The 24,148-nt window shown below is 42.7% G+C and overlaps 1 protein-coding gene and 1 long non-coding RNA gene across 4 annotated transcripts in view; both read left to right on the top strand.

Moving 5' to 3' along the window:
- Positions 1-2,609, top strand: part of LOC128326633 (uncharacterized) — a 48,225-nt gene extending 45,616 nt beyond the window's left edge. Inside the window, exons 2-3 of the long non-coding RNA XR_008308163.1 lie at positions 1,796-1,889; positions 2,523-2,609. This is a non-coding gene — a long non-coding RNA (uncharacterized LOC128326633). The remainder of the gene's footprint in view (positions 1-1,795; positions 1,890-2,522) is intronic.
- The window catches only part of KCND2 (potassium voltage-gated channel subfamily D member 2), a 506,409-nt gene that overhangs the window by 443,293 nt on the left and 38,968 nt on the right, over positions 1-24,148 (top strand). The gene's annotated exons all lie outside the window — the stretch shown is intronic.

Here is a 24,148-nt window from a genome sequence, read left to right as displayed (position 1 = left end):
CTGATGGAAAGCAACCCTGGCCACCACCTCAGCCTGAGAAACCAAGGAGAGACGTTGATCCAGAAGTACTCCCAGACTGCGAACCTGTTCCTTTTGGGGAAGTGTGACCCCGTCCAGAACAGGTAGATCAAAATCATCTCTAGAGTTCTGACCCTGCACAATAAGTACCTCCGTCTTATCTGGATTCAGCTTCAGTTTATTCTCCCTCATCCAGCCCATTACAGCTTCCAGGCAAGCATTTAGGGAGGATATGCCAACTCCTGAAGAAGTTGACATGGAGAAGTAGATCTGTCATCAACATACTGGTAACACCCAGCTCCAAATCCCCTGATGATCTCTCCCAGCGGTTTCATGTAGATATTAAAAAGCATTGGAGAGAGTATGGAGCCTTGAGGGACACCATACTTAAGCTCAGATTTTGAAGAGCAACAATCTCCAATCGACACCATCTGGAATCTGTCCGAGAGGTAGGAGCAGAACCATTGTAAAACAGTGCCTCCCACTCCCAACTCTCTCAGACATTCCAGAAGGATACTATGGTCAATAGTATCGAAAGCAGCCGAGAGAGCCAAGAGGACCAACAGAGTCACACTTCCTCTGTCAGTTGCCAATTGGAGATCATCCATCAGGCCGACCAAGGCAGTCTCCACCCCATAGCTCGCCCGAAAACCAATCTTTACAAACTAAAGATTTGGAGGACTGCTTCACTATGCCCAAATTGCCTCTCCCTGTTTTACGTTTCTTTCAGTCTAGCCCAAAAAAGAGTTCTGGAGAACTCAAAGGACCGGGTCTCACGATCAGTGAGACCTGGTTTCCTCGGGTGCTCCCCGCTCACTAGCAGGCAGGGAGCCTTGGGCGGCCAGATTGGCCACCCACACGATGGCCGGTTCTGAGCCGGAGCCAGCGGGGGGTGGGGGGAACGGGGGCTGATCGGCCCCTGCAAGCCCCAGTATGCCCTGCACGAGTGCGCAGGGCATACTGGGGAGACCCCCGGAGCCGGGAGGTGGCTTTTCGCCTCCCGGCCAGCGGTCTACTCGTGAGTAGGCATGGCGCAAAGGCGCGCCATGGCTACTCAAGATCGTAAAAAGCAGGTTTGCTGGAGCGCTCGCTCCGCAAACCTGCTTTTTACTAGGGGTTCTCAAGCGGGTTACCCGCTTAAGAACCACTGGGCTCGGCTGCGAGCCCAGTGATTCTTACGGTCAACAAAAATCGGGCTGGCCTCTGCTAGCCTGATTTTTGTTGATTGTGAGAATCGCCCCCAAAAAAAAGCTGCTCGAGATTTTGTGTCATTTTGATTGGTGGCTTTTGAATTTTTTTCCATAAAGTTAGTATGCGTGCACATATGATCAGCTGCTTATCAATGACAACAAAGTCTCATTTTAGATACACTCTGTGCTTCACTGACATTTGATATATTTGCAGAAGGAAATGATTGTTTAGCTTGCAAATAAGAAAGAAAAAGCTTTTCACAGAGGTACTGGGACTGTGGCTCCAGTTAACTTGCTCTGCTGGACCAGCAATAGCAATTAACTAACTGCCTCCCTGCAGCTGTACCGACATTGTATTGTGGGCTCAAATAAGGAAGTATCTAAAATAAAAAGAGAGCCAGAATGGGGAAAGGAGCGGGGAGGAATCGATGTCTGACAAACAGAGGAGGACAAACCCAACAGCAAGACAGAAGACTTGTTTTCCAAAAGTAGTGTTACAATCAAAGGGAAGTAAAAGAAAATTAAAACCTATAAACCAGAGAGGCCTTGATGGACATTTTTTAATTGATGTTCTCTTCTGTTTAAAGCAGGCTGTCACAGAGATAAAAGCAGCAAGGTTGAATCAAACCCTGAACAGGAATAGACAGAGCTAGAAGTGTATGTCAAAGAGAGCAATGCAAGGTAAAGTGGAAAGTGGTCAAATACTGAGAAGCTCTGAATGAATTTGAAAAAAAGATTTTTAGATGATAGGGAATTTTAAAAAAGCTTTTGGAGTATTATTGGATGCTATAGAGTGATACCACTGGTGAGGGCAGCGATTCATGATGTAAAGGTACAGGTAGGACAAGTTTAGAAAGTCAACACTCCATTTAGAATACTAAATATTTGTTTGCATTCCAACTGTATTGCACACTACTAACCCTGTAAAAGTTGGTTTATGGTAGCTGAGTAGCCTTCTTGATGGCCTGTGTGTCATTCCCACCCCTCCCCTGCCGATTTATGTAGAAAATCGTTTGGTATATGGTGGTATATGAGACATGGTGAAGAGAAAATTATGTTGGGGGTATAGTTCCCTTGTCATGGATAGATCATTATTTCATAGGGATAAGATTTGCCTTCTCTTCCTCCCTCTGCACAAGTGGGTGGCCCATTAAGATGGTCCATTCTCAGACATTTATGGATCTGAATTAGTTGCAGATGACTTTGGTGGATGTCCTGCTGCTAGAGTCAATAACTCAATGCCTGATCAACCTCTGGAATCAGGAGATGACCCAGGCCATTGACATAGTCACTCCCAAATATCTTCTCCTCTAGGTAGAGTCCAGCTGACTCCTTGGTTTCCAGGGAATCTGAAGGCAATGGAGCAGCACAGACAACAGCTAGCATGACAATGAAGAGGGGGGAAACTCACAGCAAACCTGACCAAATATGGGCTAGAGCTCATGCTAGATCTTATCATGGCAATAATGGAAGCAAATAAATCTTCCCACTACGATTGTACCCACTCATTGTCAGTCAGTGAACTCTTTCCAAGCTGCGCAGAGTTAAATTCACTTTGCTCCGCAAACAGTGAGAAAAACAACTCAGTTGCCCACTGCAACCAATTTGTTTTACACTTTGCAAACTAAGTCACTCATATCTGTTCTGACTTTGACTCCAATTTGAGAGTAGCTATGGCTGAAGATCCCTTACCACTGACTTGCCCTATTATTTTGGATTATTTTCAGCTTGTTGTACTTGAAGATGTAGACACAGAAACCTTGGAGAATTGTGTCTAAGCACATTTCTTAACCCTTGCCTGTGGTGGCTGATTAAATCAGCCATGGCAGGTCACAGAGTGGATCATAAGGACTGTGACTGTCTCCATGGTTAAGGGGGGTAGTTCCAGCTTTCTTAAAGGTGGCTATGATAAACCTTTTGCTTAAGAAACCCTCTTTGGACCCTTTCATGTGGAACAATCATAGATCTTTCTTACCATTCTTGAGCATGATGTTTGAGAGGGTTGTGGAAACTCAATTCTAGGCATTTCTAGATGAAACTAGTTGGACCGGGTCTCACAATCAGTGAGACCTGGTTTCTTTCGGTGCGCGGGGAGAGTGGGCTAAGCCCTCTCTCCCCGCACACAAGCAGGGAGGGAGCCCTGGGCAACCGGATCGGCTGCCCACACGATTGCCGGGTCCGTGACAGAGCCGGCGGGGGCTGGGGGGAGCGGGGGCTGATTGGCCCCCACAAGCTCCAGTATGCCCTGCATGCTGACGAGACCCCCGGAGCCGGGAGGCAGCTTTTCGCCTCCCCTCTGGAGGTTTCCTCATGAGGAGCCATGGCGCGGAGCCGCGCCATGGCTACTCACGATCCCATAGCCCGGGTTTGCGGAGCGCTCACTCTGCAAACCCGGGCTAAGGGGTGGACTACTTGAGCAGGTTACCCACTCAAGAACCACTGGGCTCGCAGCCAAGCCTGGTGGTTCTTACGATTGAAGAAAATCTCCGCTAGCCCGATTTTCTTCAATCGTGTGAATAGCCTCGTTATCTAGATCTGTGTCAATCTGGCTTCTGTCCTGAGTTTGGAACTGAAACTGCTTTGATCACCTTGCCTGTTTATCTATGCTGGGAACTAGACATGAGGTATGTGTGGTTCTGGATCTCTCAGCAATATTCAGTACCATCATCTGTGACATTTTTACGTACTGCTTAGCTCAGTTGGGAGTGGGACTAGCTGTCACAGCATTGTGTTGGTTTCAGTTCTGTCTGATAGGCAGTTTCCAGAAGGTAGTTTTTGAAAAGTGCTGTTTGAGCCCATGTTAACCTGCAGGGTCCTACAGGGATCAGTTATCTCCACCTTATGTACCATCAGAGATAGAAGTTTGGGGCAGCATACAAATTTACTGGATAGATAGATAGATAGATAGATAGATAGATAGATAGATAGATAGATAGATAGATAGATAGATAGAGATCTAGATAACTAGTTTCATCCAGAAATGCCTAGAGTTGACATACATACATACATACATACATACATACATACATACATACATACATACATGAAACTACTTGGGAAAGTAGTCAGGCTATTTGGGCTGAGTTGTCCTTATGGATGATAGCCAGCTCTACCTCTGTTTCCCAACTTATCCTGAGGAAAAATTGAAAGTCCTGAACCAGTTTCTTGAAGGCAGTGATAGACTGGATGTGTGCCAACAACAAAACTGAAATTAAATCCAGACCATAAGATGTTGGTAATTAGGAAAACCAACCTGGAATTGAAGGTTCTACCTACTATGGACTGGGTGGTACTCCCTCTGAAGTGTAGCTTGGGATGCTCCTGAAACCTACTCTGATCTAGATGCCCAGGTATCATCTGGGACCAGGAAAGCCTGCACAAACCTTTGGCTTGTGGGCCAGCTGCACCCTTTTCCGATCTTCCTACTGTCACAATAGATCTGGTCAATATCACCTTTGCCCTAGTTTCAACAGGATGCTGGACTAGATGGGCCTTGGGCCTGATCCAGCAGGGCTGTTATTATATTATTATGTTATTCAAGCCTTGACTACTGTAATCCTTATGCTGTTACTCCAGCGATGCAAGAAGTTTGGAAATCCCTCCATACTGAGCAATCAAAAAAGCTATGGAAGAATTTTTCATCTACATTGCCGTGGATTCAGCTACCACCTGCCACTTCCTAGCAGTGCTTTACGGAGTCACAGTAGCACATGTTCCAGCAGCCACATGCATGCTGCTGATTGCTGCCAGGAAGTAGCAACTCTCTCCATAGATGCACCAGGTTGCTGAGTTTTTGGTATGCCCAAGGAGATCCTTTGACAAAAGTAATTAGGAAATATTGCAAGTATTAGTTAATATTGTCTATTTTGGTGCATGTGAGCAGAGAGGTGACACATAAATATTATAAATGAATTAGAAAATCTTTAAGCCAGGCCATAATTTTGTGAAGCAGCAGGTGTTGGCTATTAGACGAGAGGTCTAGCCAGTTAACATTTCTGGAGGCTCATTCCTCATTCCACACTCTTAATCAGGACAGATACCATGCCTCAGAGAGATGAGTTAGCCAACTCTAGGAATCACAGCAGTAATCCTTTAGGAGCTTATCTACTCTACAAACCTATATCAGTTTTATACCAGTTCAACTCTCATGGTTTCTCCAAAGAATTCTGGCAAGTTGGAGGATGGTGCTGAGAATTCTCCGTTCAGGAAAAGATCGGCAGAACAGAAAAACAGGATGCACAGGAGGACATTCCTCAGCCATGCTATGAGCTAACAGCACAATTCAAATGACAGATGAGCATATCAGCAAGCAAATCTAATACTGGTTCGAAGTGATTGCATCATTTCTCACTGCTTGGCCACCCACACCTTTCCTCACCCATTCACTCCTTCGGTCCTGATGCAGCCTCCTCTAAGCTAATAACATGGCTGCAGGAGACTTTATTAAGTTTCTCTGCTGGAGCAGGAGGACACATGGAGAGAGAGAGAAAAGAAGTGGCTGAGGGGGGGGAACACTGACACATTGGTAAACACTCCTGCCAGTTCAGTGGGCATGAAGTACAATGCATTGTGAAGCCCTCTTTAGAAATTAGACCTGCCTTCTCCCACACAGAAATCTCTAGCCCACTTCACAGAACTATGGTTCCCAAAGTCCCCTGGGGAGAAAGAATGACTATTGAATTTGTTTGTATTTGCAGTGTAAATACAAATATCTGCAGTCTCCGGGATGGGAGCAGCCCGATTGTGCAAATGGGGGTCAAAGGGGGCAGAAGTAGCTGGCATGGTCAATACAGGCTGGAGCTGAGTGCTAGATGGACTAGATAAAAATGAGAAAGGGTAGTCAAGCACCAGTTTATGTAAATCAAGGCAATGCAGTTGAGGAACCAAGCTGGAACCACTATTATTTGAGCCAGTGAAGGCCTTATTGGTTCCTCAGGTCACCTAGACCAGGGGTTCCCAAACTTAGGTCCCCAGACGTTGCTGGACTACACCTCCACCATCCCCATTGTGAATGGGGGTGATGGGCATCATAATCCAACAACATCTGGGGACCCAAGACTGGAAACTCTTGGTCTAGGCTGAAGAACTGCAGTGTCAGTTCCAAACATGTGTGCCACAAAGCAGGCCAATAACTCCTTATGCCTGAGAGCTGCTGTGGTGGTACAGAGAAACAGGACAACCGAATCCTGCTGCCAGAGTATCCAGCTTGAGACCCCTGTGCCTTATCATAAGACGAGGATGTAATAAGATGGGGCAGAGCAGGGAGGGGGGAGCAGCCCATGCACCCTGGGTATCTGTACTACTGAACACACTGATCCTAAATACATTACATTTGCATCCATGTAAGTGTCATTGATTTCAGCAGAACATCCGTATAGAATCAGGGTGCCTAAGGACCCAGCTTTAGACTTTACATGCTCTCTCGCTCTCTCACTCTCGCTCTCTCTCTCAGCAAAAAGTAGGAAATAAATGTTCAAGGATGGAAGACATAAAGAGAAGAATTTGATCTCTTAAAAAGGGCTTTTGCAGTCACTATTGTGGAAAAAGAGAAAACAGAAAAATAAGCAGTAAAGCTTTAATGCTCATAAAGATGAAGAGTTTGGATGACTCAGGGGACTGATAATTGCAAACAGAACCTTTAACCTCTGGGACATGGATTCAAATTAGAAACAATTTGGGCAAAACAGGAAGTCATTATCTTTGGCATTCCTGGGAGGTACTTATAGCTGCAGTTACTAGTAGTAACAGTGTATCATGCAATGAGTATAACTAGGAACATAGGAAGCTGCCATATACTGAGTCAGACCATTGGCCTATCGAGCTCAGTGTTGTCTTCACAGACTGGCAGCGGCTTCCGAAGGTTGCAGGCAGGAATCTCTCTCAGCCCTGTCTTGGAGAAGCCAGAGAGGGAACTTGAAACCTTTTGCTCTTCCCAGAGCAGCTCCATACCCTGAGGGGAATTTCTTACAGTGCTCACATGTAGTCTCCCATTCAAATGCATCCAGGGCAGACCCTGCTTAGCTAAGGGGACAAGTCATGCTTGCTACCACAAGGCCAGCTCTCCTCTCTTGTTTAAATAAGATTAATAAACAGTGGGGCTATTCTGACGATCAGCAAAAATCGGGCTAGCCTCTGCTAGCCCGATTTTTGCTGATCGTCAGAACCACTGGGCTCACAGCCGAGCCCGGTGGTTCTGGAGCAGCCAACCCACTCCTGTAGCCCGCCTCTTAGCCCGCTGTTCCCACTCGTGAGACCCGGACCAGTATAAATAAGAGTATAAATAAGATTAGGTGGCAAGGTAAATCTACTCTAACCACATTTTATAGGAAGTAATTGGCATTGTTGCTTTTAGGTCCCCTCCCACTCCACTCTTCCAAAGGGGTCTTGTATGTGATTAAAAGTATGTGATTTAGGGGTCCCTCCTGATTCCTTCCCTTGAACTGAGCAGGTTCAAACAGCATATTTTCAATAAAGTTCATCTGCCCCACCTCAACGTAATGCAAGTGGGTAATAGTACTAGATAGAGTTGCCTTTTAAAAAATTTTATTTTATGGTTCATGTATCTTTAAAACCTGCTTAAGAGAAAGAAATACTACCAAGGAAGTTGTTCCCTCACTTCCATGTCTCTGCCAGAAAAACATTCAGTTGGTGCATTTCTTCCTTCCAGAAACCTCAGAAACCTATCCATTAAAAAGATGGAAAGCTTAACCCTAGAATTGTTTTCAGGGCTCTGCAATTCCTATGAAGTATTTATTGGGGCAATGTATTTACCTGGGATGTAACTATCTAAATATGGGAAGCATTGAGATCTGGGTTAAAATCGAGGCCTTTGTTAAAAACAGGGAGAGAATTAACATTCTTCAGAAGTGAAAGCGCCCATACAAGTATCTGCTTCTATTGTAAGGCAGAGGTGAGGTAGAACAGTGCCCAGCAGATACAAATTAAGTCTGCCAGGAGGGACTATTAGAGTGTAACAGCATCCACTTGTTCTATTTTGGCAGTAAACAGCCTTCCTTTCTTTAGTAGCTGAACCCTTGTGTTCCCCTCAAAACTGTGGATTATTCCTTCTTCACTAAGTTTATCTGAACTGGTACAGGGATGTGTGAAAATAAGTCATTGAGAGGGGAAAATGAATATTACAACATAAAAGAAGTCTATCACTAAAATGCCAGAGGTATCTCCAGTCAGGCTGAAGAGGCTTTCAGTAATATCTTTCCATTAGGAAGGAGGGGATGATAATGGAATAAGAAAAGGGGATTCAAACAGACTATAATAGATAGTAAAGCTAGGAGTTGTTGCTGTTGATCAGAAAAGCAACTAAGCTACTACTATTGGTAATTAGGTTTTCTATCTTAATATGACAAACAGTTCTTGGTTCTCCATAATGAACATAAATGATTCCTTAGATTATAGCAGCTCTTAGTATTTTAATTCCATGGATATAATACCCTTATAATTAGTGTCTCTGAACCATTTCTTCACTGCAGTGTTCAGTAATTGGCAGGGTTTCATGTGAAATATTGTGCCAGTATCAATCTCTCATTGGCGCAAACCATATTGTGTGTTCCTGATTTGCCTGAAGCAGAGATAAAAATCTGGAAACATTTTTTCCCCATTGAGAATAACGGCAGTAAGCAAAATACTACAACATTCTTGTTTGTCAGCTGCTTAGCTTGATCTAAGATCCCATTCTCTAATGAAATTTAAAAAGTTTAAAAGGAATAATAAAAACTCAGCCTCACTCCTTATTCCTGACATTACCAGGTCCTCATTGTGGAGAAAGGAAAAGGCATATTCCTGATTTGTGTCTCAAACTGTCATTGCTGTATCCTGCTCTGTTTTCCATTATTTATTTATTTATTTATTTATTTATTTAGCGCCCCGCCCAAACTTACATCTCTGGGCAGCTAACAACAATTCAAACACATAAAAAGTTAAAACAGTTAAATATATAACACATATAAAAGTTAAAACAATACAATAATTTAAAAACCATAAAATTAACAAACAGTATTTTTAAATTAAAAACCTGAGAAGGCTTGGGTTAAAAAAAAGCATTTTCAAATGTTTTTTTAAAAAAAATAGCCAGAGATGGGGAGGATCGTAACTCAGCAGGGAGCGCATTCCACAATCTCGGGGCAGCAGCCAAGAAGGCCCGTCTCTGTGTAGCCACCAAACAAGTTGGCGGTAACTGGAGACGGACCTCCTCAGTTGACCTCAATGGGCGGTGGGGTTCGTAGTGAAGAAGATGCTCTCTTAAATACCCAGGACCTAAGCTGTTTAGGGCTTTATAAGTTATAACTAGCACTTTGTATTTTGCCTGGAAACCTATCGGCAGCCAGTGTAACTCCATCAGCAAAGAAGTAATGTGGTCTCTCCGAGATGACCCAGAGACTAACCTGGCTGCCGCTTCTGAACTAACTGAAGTTTCCGGACTACGTACAAAGGCAGATCCAAGTAGAATGCATTACAGAAGTCAAGTCTGGAGGTTACCAACAAATGTACCACTGTTTTGAGGTCATTGATCTCGAGAAACGGACGCAGCTGGCGTATCAGCCGAAGCTGATAGAAAGCACCCCTGGCCACCGCCTCAACCTGAGAAACCAAGGAGAGGTGTGGATCCAGGAGTACTCCCAGACTGCGAACCTGTTCCTTTTGGGGAAGTGTGACCCCATCCAGAACAGGTAGATCAAAATAGTCTCTGGAGTTCTGACCTCACACAAGAAGAATCATTATGATGATATATGAGCAGCTCTCCTTCATGGGGGGAGGGGGGGGCTTCTGAAGCACTCAGTGGCAGCACCAGGAAAGGGGGGGGTCAAAAAAGGGGCACAGAAGGGGTGAAATACATTTATGGGTGGAGGCAAGCTGTGTCCTACATAATTAGATTTCTGAAACACAAATGAAGGGGCAGGTGGGGGCGAACTATGTGTCTGAGGGGGAACTTGTCCCCTCTCTCTGGAGCCATGCTTGGAACCAGTCCTAAGATTTGGGTGCTAGGTATTTTAATGTCACCTGTCCAAACAAGCTAAGTTTGTCAGGTGTTGGATTAGGGTTCAGCTCAGAATAAAGTTTCAAAATTTCAAAATTCTTCCCAGGGTCTACAGAAGGAGGATTACAATTTCAGGGCGTGGGCCCAGAACTAAGGAGGTGGGCAATGTTGTGCATTGCTTGAGAGCTATTGCTATCCACACTGCCATAACAACAACAGCCATTAGGCTCTACTCCAACAGGAATCGCATGACTATATTGTATGAGTGTACTACAGAACCAAGAATATGACCTCAAATGCAGATATCAGAAACAAAATCCTAAAAATGGAAAAAAAATATCTGGGGTGTGTCAGGGATAGTTCTGGTGGATATAAAACCGCAACATCAGCCATTCGACTGCTGGGTGGGAGTGCCAGAGACAATGACTAGGAACATTTCATTCATCACAGCTCCTTTCCCAGTGCGGCAAGTGCTTGTCCTAACCCTTATTTGGAGTGGAATGGAGGTTGCCTTGGCAGGCCTGACAGATGATCTTCAATTGGGAATAGACAAAGAGAGTCTGACTCTGTTGGTCCTTTTGGTTGTCTCAGCAGCTTTTGATACTATTGACCATAATATCTTTCCAGAGCGTCGGAGGGGGTTGGGGGTGGGAGGCACTGCTTGGCAGTGGTTCCGCTCCTACCTTTGGGACAGGTTCCAGATGGTGTCCCTTGGAGACTGCTGTTCTTCACAATCTGAACTTTTGTATGGTGTCCCTCAGGGCTCCGTATTGTCTCCAATGTTGTTTAACATCTACATGGAACTGCTGGAAAAGATCATCAGGGGATTTAGAAATTTGTTAAATCATCAGGGCTCTAGAAATTTGTTAAATAAAATAAAATAAATAAATTTGTCCACAATTTCAAATTGCTGAAAAGCACTGTTGGCAGGCTGGGGTGGGGATCACATTTTTAAAAGATCCTGAATGTTTTGGGGATACAAGAGCCTGACCACATTTGCCTGATTTTCAGATTGAAATTGCAGAATTTGGCTTTCTACTAATAGATTTTCAGGATCATTTTAATATAGATAACTGCCTGCCATATAGTGTATTGAAGAGGGGAAAACCCTCTAGTCCAGAGCTACACAACTCCAGCTCTCCAGCTGTTTTTGGACTACAACTCCTGTCATCCCCAGCCAATAGTTAGGAATTACAGGGACTGTAGTCCAGCATTTATAGGAGGGCCAAAGTTCTGCCGTCTGTAGCCTTGCTTTCATCCGTCCAATGCACAGTTACTTGGGAGTGAGTTCTATTCAACTCAGAGTTACTTTTATGTAACGCTGGATTGTACTATGGATATTTGAAAAGTGAAAACCAGCCAGAGTACCGGTGCCAGTGTCCTATTTTGTGAGTCTTCTTCAGTGCAGGGGTACAGCGGGAGAGTTTGAGGACCAACTCCACACTTACCTTTTTTGTGAGTGGGGGGGAGACTCTTTTTCAGGGAGATATAGGTGTTTGTTATTATTATTATTATTGTTGTTGTTGTTATTAATAATAACTGTAGTCAAGAAGAAAGAAAAACAAGTTAAAACAATCAACATAGCAATACCAGGTGATAGAAAAATAACAAAATACAGAGATCTACAAATTGAAATTGAAAGGCTGTGGCAGAAGAAAAGACCCAAATAATCCCAGTAGTAACTGACGCCCTATGTGCAATTCCAAAACACCTTGAAGAGCACCTCAACACCATAGGGGCCACAGAAATCACCAATTACAAAAAGGCAAAGCAACTTTACTGGGAACAGCCTATATTCTGCAACAATATTTATATTAATAACAGCAACAACATTGATAATAAAATTCAGCCACCCCAGGTCTTTGGGAAGGACTCGATGTCTGGATAAAACAAACCAGTCAATAACAACTGTCGGACTGTGTAAACAAGAAATAATATAAAAATATGAATAAGATGAATATTTATATACTGCTTTTCAATAAAAGTTCCCAAAGCAGTTTACATAGATATAAATAAATAAATAAATAAATATAATGACTCCCTGTCCCCAATGGGCTCACAATCTAAAAAAGAAACCTATGACAGACACCAGCAACAGCCACTGGAGGGATGCTGTGCTGGGGATGGATATGTCCGGTTATTCTCCCCCTGCTAAATCAAGAGAATTACCACTTTTAAAAGGTACCTCTTTGCTCTTTTAGCAGGGGATAATAACTAATAACTTTATTTGTTAGTTGCCTCATAACTAATTGTTCTATGGACAGCTCACAATAAAACAACTATAGAATAAAACACAATTAAAACACACAAAACAAACACAAAAATTACAATAAAATATAAAATAGGTTTGGATAAAATAGGTTTCAGTTAAATGAGGGGGCAACTCCTCAAATGATTAGGGTGGGATCTGCACCCCTACATGGGTGCACCTATTTAGACTAGAAAAATGGAACAGAAATTTCTGGATAGATATAATACATTCTTTCCCCCACCAACACATGTGTATGCATACAGTAAGCATAATGGATATTTCTTAGCTTAACTAAAAGTATTGTTATGAGCTTTGCTTCTAATGAACCAAGAATACAAACCTGATCTATTAGTACCAATGGGAATTTCAAACTAAAAGTATTGTTATGAGCTTTGCTTCTAATGAACCGAGAATAAAAACCTGATCTATTAGTACCAATGGGAATTTCAGCATTGGCTTAAATGGTATATAGGAATCTTGGTGCTTTAAAAAATTTTAAGGTCTATCTTATTCCAAAATCTTCACTAGGCCTTTACCCAGCTTCCACACATGAGCCTGTAGATGATGAAATGTATTTCCCATTCTTAGAAGAAGAAGAAAGAGGTGAAAGAGGGGCTTCTGGTCTTATGGGAAAGTTGTATAAGGCATCTTTGGTGAACAATCAGCAACAACATACAATATGGAATTGTTTTTAGCAAGTGTAGCTTGAATTCATGTCTCAACAGCCTTGTGTAACATAGCTTGTTCCACATGGGAGGGTTTTTAGAGGCTCATCCGAGCAGGCACTGGATTCCTGGCTTCTCTTGCTGTGAAACCTTTGACAGGTCCCTGAAGCTTGCTGTGGCTTAGTTTACCATCTGTATCATGGACATAATTAGACTTGGTTGGGGCAGCCAAGCCTTGGGAACTGATTCCCTTGCCTAGGTTAGTAAACAATCTGTGCCCGTTAGCTTGTGGGCACCTGCTTCCTTGACTGTGGATATGACGGCAAAGTTAGGTGGTGTGCATTAAAGTTTTATCATTTTGCTACAGAGAGAATTTCATCTGCAGTAAATTTGCAGAGTCCAATATATTTATTATAGCTGGATATGAACATGATTTATGTAGACTAGATTAACACAGGTTTCCCCTATCCTGACCATCATAAACAATGCTGGGCTTTCATCCATGCCTTCAACTGCTTGGTATTATCCTCATTATGGTTTTGTCTTGTCTAATAATGTAAGCTGCAGTCACTTTATTAGTGTGTTGTTTACCCAAGAATAATGTTCCAAATTAAATATGAGGGAAAGATGCCCTCTGATCTGCCCCCTTGGCTCATAACCGGTCTTGCACAATGATGACTAGGGCTACCTCCTGCCACTGTGTTTTCCTGTGACATTGCATATGAGCGGGATCGTAACCTTGGCAAATGGAACTGGGGCGCCAGTAGAAGAAGGAGAAGTCACGAGAGGGAAGAGACGGGCTGGCCAAAGAGGATCAGCAAGCCTAATTATGGCCACAGAGTTAAAAACGCTTTGCAATCAGTGAAAGAAATAATCAGCACACTTAAAGAGAGAAAATGGTGTAATCTCTGCCGGTTAGATGTATAGTTAGTTTTGTGCAATTTAGCAGTTCAGCGGCACACAAACAAACGCTGTGTATTAATGGCAGGGGGTGTTAAATGACGCCGCTTAGGAGGCAGCTGAATTAGGCTCAGTCCCCTAAAAGCATTAAGGGGACTGCATTAAGCATTAAGGCTCAGTCCCCTAAAAGCATCTGTAGCTACAATAATTAGACAAAAAGAGTAGGGAAGCATATTTTTGAAGTCTAATATACTTTAATAGCAGACATTCTGGCAAGAGTGTAGAACATGAGGGTAAAGAGAATGTACACTGATATACCAGTAGTTTATGCCATGGATGTGTTTAGGAGTACAGCCTTATGTGTTTTTTTTCCATCAAGGTTTTAAGGGTCAACCCATATACAGAATTTTTGTCTTTTACACAGAAGATAGTTATTGCAGTCATAATTTGTCTCAGTCTGCATGTGCAAACAGGTTTCTTGGCATAGATCAGCTAAACCAAATGCACATACTGACAGCAAGAAGGGAAGAGCCATCTCTTATAACCCAGTCATGCAAGTCTAACTGTACTTGTTAACCCCAGTGTATCTACATGTTGGAGCTTGACAACTAACGACTAGTAGGCACCTCATAGCCATTGATTCTGCCAAAGGGGTCCAGCCTTGAGAAAATCTTGTGGTGCTTCCTTCGCAAACAAAAACTGAAGATTAGCATGAATTTTTTCTCTCTAAAAACATGGCTTCATCCACCCCTGCTCTGTATGCTGCACTGTATTTGTCCATGCTCTCCAAGTTTTATAGACATTAATTTGTGAAGGGATCTTGCTTTAGGTTGAGGGTGGGCCTGATGACCTGCAGTTTCTTTCCAGCTCTACAATTTTATTATGCATACACTTTGGGATATGTAGCCAATATTTAGCTGCCACTTTCATAATTTTCCCATTACAGGCCAGAATAGACAATAGGGCTCTCCACATGAGCAGTGTGGGTTTGTGGAGAGAGCGGGCTTGATCTGCTCTCCCCACACACAAGCAGGAAGCCCTCCCTGGGTGGCTGGATCGGCCGCCCAGATGATCCCTGGCTCTATCATGGAGCTGTTTGGGGTGATGGGATTTGGGGGCCTCCTGGCCCCTGGAATTCCCAGAATGTCCAGCACAAGTGTGCAGGGCATTCTGGGGAGCCCCTGATGCTGGGAGGCTTGTTGTAGCCCCCTGACCTGTGGCCCCCTGACCTCATGAGTCACTGCATTACAAGTGCATGGTGCATTCCTGGGCTCCCCCTCTCTGCTCCCTCCCTCCCAGGTGTGTCCGCCACTGCTGCAAGGCAGACACACAACCAAAAAAATGAAGTTAATGGAGCACTCGCTCCATTTTAAAGGGTGGCTCTGTAAACAGGCTTGCCACCGAGCTCCCGCTGCGAGCCACGTGGCTCCCAGCGGTTCTCACGACCAGCAGTAACTGGGCTGGGCTCCTTAGCCTGGTTCCTGCTGGTCGTGAGAATAGCTTCTGTGTTTTGTATCCAGAGTTTCACGAGGCATCTTTCCACATATTAAATGTGCATTTGGTGAAGCTACTTACCCTGTTCCTGAACATCATGGGGACAGTGATCAATTTCTTTATCAGGAGCCTTGAGGCTACCTAGGATTGGACTTAAGGGTCATCTGTACCAGTGGATGACAGATTTTTTTAAAAAACTGCCCAGAGCTGCGCATGGGAGATCTGGAAGATGCCAGCAACAGTATTTATTTCAAGCAGACTAAATGAAGCATCACGGGGAAATGTTTCAATATGTCTGTACATTCTGGGCAATATGATAGATGGAGTAATCATCTGGATTAAAAAAAAAAGTTAAGAAGAGATTCCTTCCCAAGACATCAGTGTAGCATCCCCCCCTTCCCCCCCCCATAAAATAACTCAACGATCAACAGTGAAATGAAACAAATATATGAGCCTCAGATCTAGCCTGAACAGTACAGGTGGTGGTAAATTTTACAGTGCCACAGATTAATGCTTTTCACGGAAACCAAAATATCATTAATGCATCTTGTGACATTTGGTTGTTCTGAACAGAAGCAATGGCTTCCACAGTAATGCATCATTTTGCAAGATGCTATTGAGGAGAAATAACATATTCTCTCAGATCTTGTCCATGTTTCTCTTTCTAAATCCCCAAAGAGTCAGACAATCTAATCTTTTCACCATGGGGTGGAGTGTGAGAGAGTGCAACAACCCTGTTGAAAAATGGTGTCGTGTTCATGCAATAAACAATTTCTGTAAACAGGCCACTTGGAAAGTTTTCCATAAAGAATATAAGTAAGATAGGGGAGTGATGCAGAGCCTGCTCTGATCAGGTATGTTAGCAGTTCTGTGACTTATTTCTGTTTAATCTGTGTAAAATAAAGGCAGGCTGATCCCACAGAGACCCCTCTGTGCTGCAGCAGAGCTTCCAGAGAAATACACAGGGATGGAAGTGCTACAGTCAATTTGCCCCATTTTCACCTGCATGATATTTGTGAACTGTTGCAGACATCACCACAACCAGTTGACATGCATAAGTAACTGAGCAGTGTGGGATGTAACACAGGGAATCACTGAAGGACACAATGGCTACTTCCCAGTTTAGAAGAACTACATCTTATAGTCTTTCTCTTCTAATTGCAGAAGTAGCCACTACAATACTCTTGTGAGTCCCCTGGATCATGTGTTACTCTGCTTGCATGAGTTCACCATTGGTATGAGTACTTATTTACGCACATCAGCTGACTGCAATAATGTCTGCCCCAATTCATGACAGATCAAAACAAAGAACATAGCAATGGGTGTCACGATTCATGTCATTTATTTATTTAAAACATTTGTATCTTGCTTCTCAATTAAAACAATTGCAAGTTGCCTTATACATATAAACCGTTAAAACAAATACAATACAGTGGCATTTGTATAAAACATTTAAAGCAGTAAAACAGCAGGAGCAGAATAAAACAAGCATCGACAATGTACAATAGAAGTGGCAATAATCAGGCAGGTTCATGTCGGAGAAGACAGTCTTACGGATAATAGACAGGACTTTAAAGGTTAAAACCAGCCCTTTGCGTTGTGCTTGAAATAGCAGAATTGTACATGTTAAAGACATATATATTTAGGAGGAGGAGGAGTGATATATTTTTATTGCGTAGACCATACAGTGTGTCATAACAAAAATGGGCACATTAAATATCATAAACCTTTAAAACCAACTGATTAGACAGGCAACCTTGCTTGTAGCAGCCTACCATAAATCATACGAAAAATACAATCCCAAACTATCATACCATACAATATGTAATTGTTCTAAAGCAATCCATGATGTGTGTCAAGAACAGGGTGAGTGCCCACATAACGCCACAAAGGCAAGAGACCAGCTTGTCTGTTGTACCCCCTCCCTCTCGATATATTCAAGCGCAACACAATTTTCTTGGCACACTAGCCATGATTTCCAAAAAATAAATATTGCCTCTGACCTTGCTTTTAAGAAGAAAGTCAGCCCATTACCAGGACATGCAATGCACAGTCATATCATAAGGGACAGCAATGATCCAAAGCTCCACGGGACTCCACTGCAAAATTCCACATGAGACTGGGAACCAAAAGCTCAACTATATCATTATCTCCAATGCGTTAATGGACACGAAGGATTTCTCTAGATGGATGAGAACCAAGAGTCCCTGCTGATGCCAAGTTCTCCGTGTGCATTGGAGCTGTTGGACTGAGGTGATTCAGACAAATTTTGAAATGGAAACTGCAGCTAGTGGAAGCCTGAAAGCGACAAGATTGGAATGCATGGGTGCCTTCGGAGTGCACATGAACGTTTCCAAATGCTACTTGAAGTTATTACCAGTGGCGTTTTGAATGATCCACTGTAGTGTGCAGTGCTGAAATAAATGACTAATTAGAGTCCACTTCCCCTTGTTTAGTCACCAAGAAGCTTGGAAGCTATAGGGGACAACTTTATAACAATCTGCTGCACCTCCTCAGACAAGCAGCCTATTTTGCAGTTGTCAAACATAATTTGACAACTCTATAATATTATTTCGTATTTGGCATTTCTTGTTCCACCGTGTCAACACAGACCAGTCGTGTCCTTCACTAATGGCCTTTTCTCAATCTACTCTCCAAAATCAAAGTATCTAATTTTTTAAAAAAAAATAAAAACATACAGTGAGGCATGCCAGCACTGAAGAATTTCTCTCATTTTCCACAATTCTTGTTCAGCACTTTGTGAGTGTGTGTGTGTTTGAATTCTTGTTCCACCTTGTCCTCAGGAATCAGAGTGGGCATTTAAGACTACATAGAGATAAGCTGAAAAGAAAATATTACATTAAAAATATAAGTGGTGTCTAAATGAAATAGCCCCATATTCATTTAGAATATAACAATCCCCTGAGGCCCCAGTCAGAGATCCAAAGATACCCTTTCATTGAGTTTAACAACGAGTCCCTAGACGTACTCCCTGCCAGAGTGAGGTGGTCTCCAGCAGTGAGGGAACGGGTTACAGAATCTTTAAACTCTGATACTTTATTAAACCTGAAGGAACAAATTGTGAAGGGAACTGATGTAAAATGCGCTTTTCACCAGATAATCGGCCTTTTGCGCACTAATCTTTGCTATCCTCTTAAAGCCAATTTGGATACACACCTCTCCATACACAAACCTTGGTTTGATGAAGAGTGCCAAAATCTTAAAAAGAAGCTGCACCTAGAATATAATAAATATCGGTCAACTTCCAATCAGCCCACAAGCACTCTTATTCATCTTAAGAGAGAATATAAAAGATTAATTAAGCGGAAAAAAGTTGAAGCTGACGCTGCGGACTGGGCACGATTAATTTCAGCTGCCCAATTAAAGAATCATTCTCTGTTCTGGCGTTTAATTACCAGATATCTGGGCAAGGACATTCCTAGAGTGGACTCCCAAATACCAGCACGGGTATGGGAACCAGCACGGGTGTGGGAACAACACTTTTCTAAGCTATATGCAGCTTCTGGAAATTCTTACGAAATAACGGCTGATTTAGAGGGTGCTCCTCACTGGCCGCCTGTTTCAGAAGCCGAAATAGCCTCCCTGTTGAACCAGTCTAAGTCTGGTACAGCCCCGGGTCTAGATTATATCACCACAGAGTGTTTAAAGGAAAACAGTGATTGGTGGATACCGGTCCTGGCAGCCCTTTTTTCTCTTGTGGATCGAACAGCCCAAATCCCCGAGAATTGGGGACTTGCTATTGTTATCCCCATTTATAAGAAGGGTCCCAAAGACCAACCAGCCAACTTCCGTCCAATTAGCCTTCTGAGTGCCATTGCAAAGCCGTATGCTAGGCACCTATTGGGTCACTTCATGGAATGGCTTGATGCCAATCAAATCCTGGCAGATGAGCAAAATGGGTTTAGGGCAGGTAGATCTACAACAGACCCGATAATTGTCCTTCAACATATGGCTGAAAAATATGCAGGGAAATCTCCAGGAGTACTTTTCTCTGCCTTTATTGATTTCAAACAAGCTTTCGATCAGATTTCCAGGAGCAAATTATGGGAGAGGCTCGCTCAAACAAATATCGACAGGAGACTTCTCCTGTTGATGGTTAAATTACATGAGAATACCTCCCTCAAAGTTAGGCTAAACAGGAAAGGTCAGGTGACCAATTCAATTTCAACTAGGTCTGGGGTTAGGCAAGAGTGTATTTTGGCCCCGGCATTATTTAATTTTTATATTAACCCCCTTGTGGAACGCATGAGGAAATTGGATTTTCATCCACCTAAATTAGCTCATAAACACATAAATGTCCTATTGTATGCTTGATGACGCAGCGTTGATTTCTAGGACGAGAGTAGGACTTAAGCAAATTTTAAAGGAGTTGTCCAACTTTTGCAATGACCATGAACTGTCTTTGAACTATGATAAAACCAAAATCATGGTCTTTGCACCTAGACCTAGGATGTTTACATGGATGCTTGATGGGCATACTTTAGAGCAGACCACACAATTCAAATACCTTGGAGTTGTGTTACAGGCCAACAGAAGCACCTTTGCTCATAGGGATTATGTTGTTGCCAATGCCCAGAAAGCTGCTTCAGCAATTTGCTCATTGCATATAAAGAAACAAGCTCATTCGCTGCAAGTAGCTTTAGAGCTCTTTAAGGCCAAGGCTCTTGCCTTGCTCCTAGTGGGAGGCGCGCTAGGGAACAAAAATAATTATTCGAAGTTGGAGACGGTTCAATCTAAGTTTATTAGGTCTCTTCTTAGATTACTGTGCTCAGTTCCAAATGCTGCTATCAGGCTCGAAATTGGATGGCCACCTGTAGAAGCAAGACTCTGGAAGATGGTCTTTTCTTATTGGCTCAATTTGATTTTTACCCCTACGGGCATTGCTCCCTTGATACTAGAGGATGGTTTTATGTCCCGTTGGAAAAACGATATTAATGTAATGTTAGCATCCTTGGGTTTTTCCCTGCCTCTAATTAGAGCCTTGGGCCATAGCAAGTCCAAAACTGCTATAACCCAACGTATTTGGGACATGATGAAGCACGGGGATGTTGCCCAAATAGGTCCGGACCTATTCTTAGGAGACCAAATCAGCAATTATTTTCCTGCTGAATATTTACTTAGGATCTCTAACGGGGACCATTGTAGGGCTCTTTCAGCGGCCAGACTTAACGCCCTTCATACGGCAGTATTGGAAGGACGTTTTGGGAAGGTGCCCTACAATCAAGGATTATGTCCATGCCAGAATGGTGAAGTGGAGACCACAGAACACCTGATGCTGAGGTGTAGATTTTATATTGAATTAAGGGGAAAGCTTCTTTCCCCACTGTTAATTCATCTCAATTCTAATTGTTCCTCTGGTAGGGACAAGGTTCTTTTTTTGGTTGCTGCCAAGTCAGAGTATGTTTACAGGAGGGTAGCAAAATTCTTATTTATAGCAAGTAAGATTCGATTTAGAATGATGGAGGCACAAGATGCTGGGCTGTGCACTTTAGACTGACTGGCTTATTTGAATGGCATTGACTATATGTGCGGTATCGGGAGCCATTAATGTTTTATCCATTTTATGTTAAATGTATTTAATCTATTTTATGTATTTATTCTTGCTGTTGTGTGTTTTTTTTTTTAATATGCTGGCCTTGGGCCGAAGTAAACAAATAAACAGTAATATAACAATCAAACCAAGATGAAATTGAAAAGTTATCCCAAGACAAAATGTAGTGGAGCTACTCAAGCAGCTGTAGACAAACAGAAGTTCTCTCTGCAGGCCTTCAGCACCTGTACTAATTCTGAGAATTAAAAGAAGCCCAGTTAAATGGTTTTCAATATTAAATGTCAAAGTTCTGTCTGAGTTTCCAATATATTTGTTAGTCTCCAGGGCATTTTTCAGATTACACTCTATTCAGCAGTAAAATGCTTCAGCTTGGCAGGATTGTTTTGAAAACATAAATAGCTTGCACAACCCTCCTACAATGGGAAAATACAGCTATTTATTTGTGACGCACATGCAACGTTGTAGGACTAAAATGCAAGGATAAGAAATAAGGCATTGGAAATGGGAACAGCACCTTGCTGACAGCACAGGGACTCCAATGTCGATACACAGGCAGTATGGAAGCACACTTCATGGTCAGTAGTGACACTGCTGCAGCATGTGACCTGGAAAGCACACAGGGGGAACTCTAGAGCAACTAGTTGTCCATGAATGTCATTCACATGTCAGTCATGCTTGTTCATTTTACTTTTACAAATAGACGACTTGACTATTATAATGTGTTTTAGGTGGAACTTGACCCTTATTTTCAGAGTGCTATTTAGGAAAGTGCTTTTGTTTTGGGAGAAAATTGAATCTGTCTTCCTCCTGATCCATACTCCTCAGGCAAGAGGCAGAAAATCAGTGATCAGGACTCAGGCTTCTTAAAAGTTCAAAGCAACGGTGGGAGGGCCCAGATTGGACTGATGCTGTGATATTAGGAAGGAGATATTGAGCCCTGTTCTTCATGACAATTTCATGATCTAAATCCCCTAGATTCTCTTTTCCCTGCAGAAGAAAACATACAAGGAGTATCCAGGGCATGTCTAACCTGACTGCATTTGGTGCCTGCAGCTCTCCCTTTAGTGGCATCAATTCCCTCTCCCAACACATTGAGAGAGCTTCAGGCAGGCCACACACAGATGGCTGAATGGCTACAAGAGGCTAGAAACTGAATTCTGGGTCCACCATGTGCCTCTGAGTCCAAGGAGAAGAGGAGAACTGCAGAGACAGTGATGCAGGCATCTCCCGTTCCTATCCCATTTTTGATGGGCTAAGGTGGGCCTTAGATGTCCCTACAAAGGCATGGGGAAGAGCCTTACTAATGGCTATTTGGAACTCCCCTGGGGCTTTTACGCACAGCAGGTTTTACTGCAGGTTTATGGGGAGGCCAGGCTTTACTACAAGCTCAAACTTGTCCACCAAAAACGACACAAATCGTGGATTTTATTTTTAGCTCGGATATAAATCGGGTTACATTCTAATGCACAGTGAAAAACCTGAATTGTGTTTGAACTGCTCCCCGATAACTCGCAGGGACTTCGGGGTAAATCTAGCTGGTATGTGAATGCACCCCTCCATTCTGGAGGAGATGCAAGTTAAAGGACTTCAAAAGCCCCATGTGAGAGGGTTACAAATAGATGAGGAAGCCACAATTGGCCTACAGACTTTATGATTCTGGATTTCATAAATGCAAAGAAAAACTTGAAATTTCTGTACTCAGTAAATATATTTACTTACTATGGTAACCACTTCATGCATCTAATGGAGTTGACTTTGACTCTCAAAAGCTTCTACCAAATAAAATGTGTCATTCTTTAGGTGCTATAAGACTCTGTTTCACATCCAGGGTCCCTAGACATCTTTGTACATTCTTTAACCACAAGACCCATATTTTCAGATTGGAATAAATCATGCAAATTAGAATATATTTGCTTGCTCTGTGCCAGTTTTGTTTCCTTGCAAAATTTGAATTTTTACCTTCTAATTTATTTATCAGGGACTATGATTACTGATGCCTACAATTTTTCATCTTCTTTATGCATTGGTAAGAAACGACCTTGCCTTTTAAAAGGAACACTGTCAGGTTCAATGACCTTCTATTTGTTTTACTTTCCCAATCTCTGTAATCCCCTTTTAAAAAAAAAATAGAAATTCATTGTACCATCTTTTTCTCTTTCAGCAAGCACAGCAGAAGTTAGACAAGAAACCCACATGGGTATAGCATTTGTGGAGAGAATGTAATTGAACTAGAAGGGAGGGTATCTGTACGTGTTTGGGTACACTTGTGTCTTGTGGCGTAAAATATGACAAATTTCATCAGTCTTGCTTCCTCTTTCCAATGGTGTTTTACACCCCCTAGTGGACCACTAGCTTATAGCAGAACATTTGTTTTTATCTGCTTTAGACTTATTTCATGGATAAATTGGATTCGTTCCTAACTCCGACTTAGAAAAAACATTTAAAAGTTTCTCTGCAGATTTCAAGTTTTTACTTTTTAATGTCTTGGAAAATGGATCTTATACTTTGAACCTAAGTAAAGGAATGCACTGTACTGATTTCAATGAAAACCAATAATATAATGTATTACAGGAGAACCTTGTTATTCGCGGAACTGCTCTGTGTATCCATAGGGTGTCTATGACACCCATTTCCAGTATCTGTGGATACTAATGGGTTTAAACCCACATACCTGTGGTTCCTAGATGGCCAGTAGTGACCATGGAGGTCGCTTCCAGCTGCATTTTCTCTGGAATTGCCCAGGAGGAGCCATTTTGTGGCTCATTTCTTGGGAGGGAAAAGGACTTTTTACAGTTTTGGGGGAGGGATTTCATCCTTTAGTGGTTATTCCTGGGAATGTGGGGGACCCACAGAGCATGCCACAGTAACCTCTGGGCCATTTGGGGTCTTTTATTTTTCTCTCCACCCTGGAGCCTAACCCCTCTTTCCCCATAGCCCTAATGCCTTGTTACTCATGGTTCCGTTACTCATGGTAGCAGGTGAGGAATGGAACCCTCACGACTAATGAGGTTTTGCTGTATTATATAAATAATTAAAGAGAATAATAATAATAATAATAATAATAAT

The sequence above is a fragment of the Hemicordylus capensis genome, chromosome 5 (assembly GCF_027244095.1).
Source record: "Hemicordylus capensis ecotype Gifberg chromosome 5, rHemCap1.1.pri, whole genome shotgun sequence".
Taxonomy (NCBI): Eukaryota; Metazoa; Chordata; class Lepidosauria; order Squamata; family Cordylidae; genus Hemicordylus; species Hemicordylus capensis.
The sequence above is the reverse complement of the archived record's forward strand: the minus strand, read 5'-3'. Positions and strand labels throughout refer to the sequence as shown.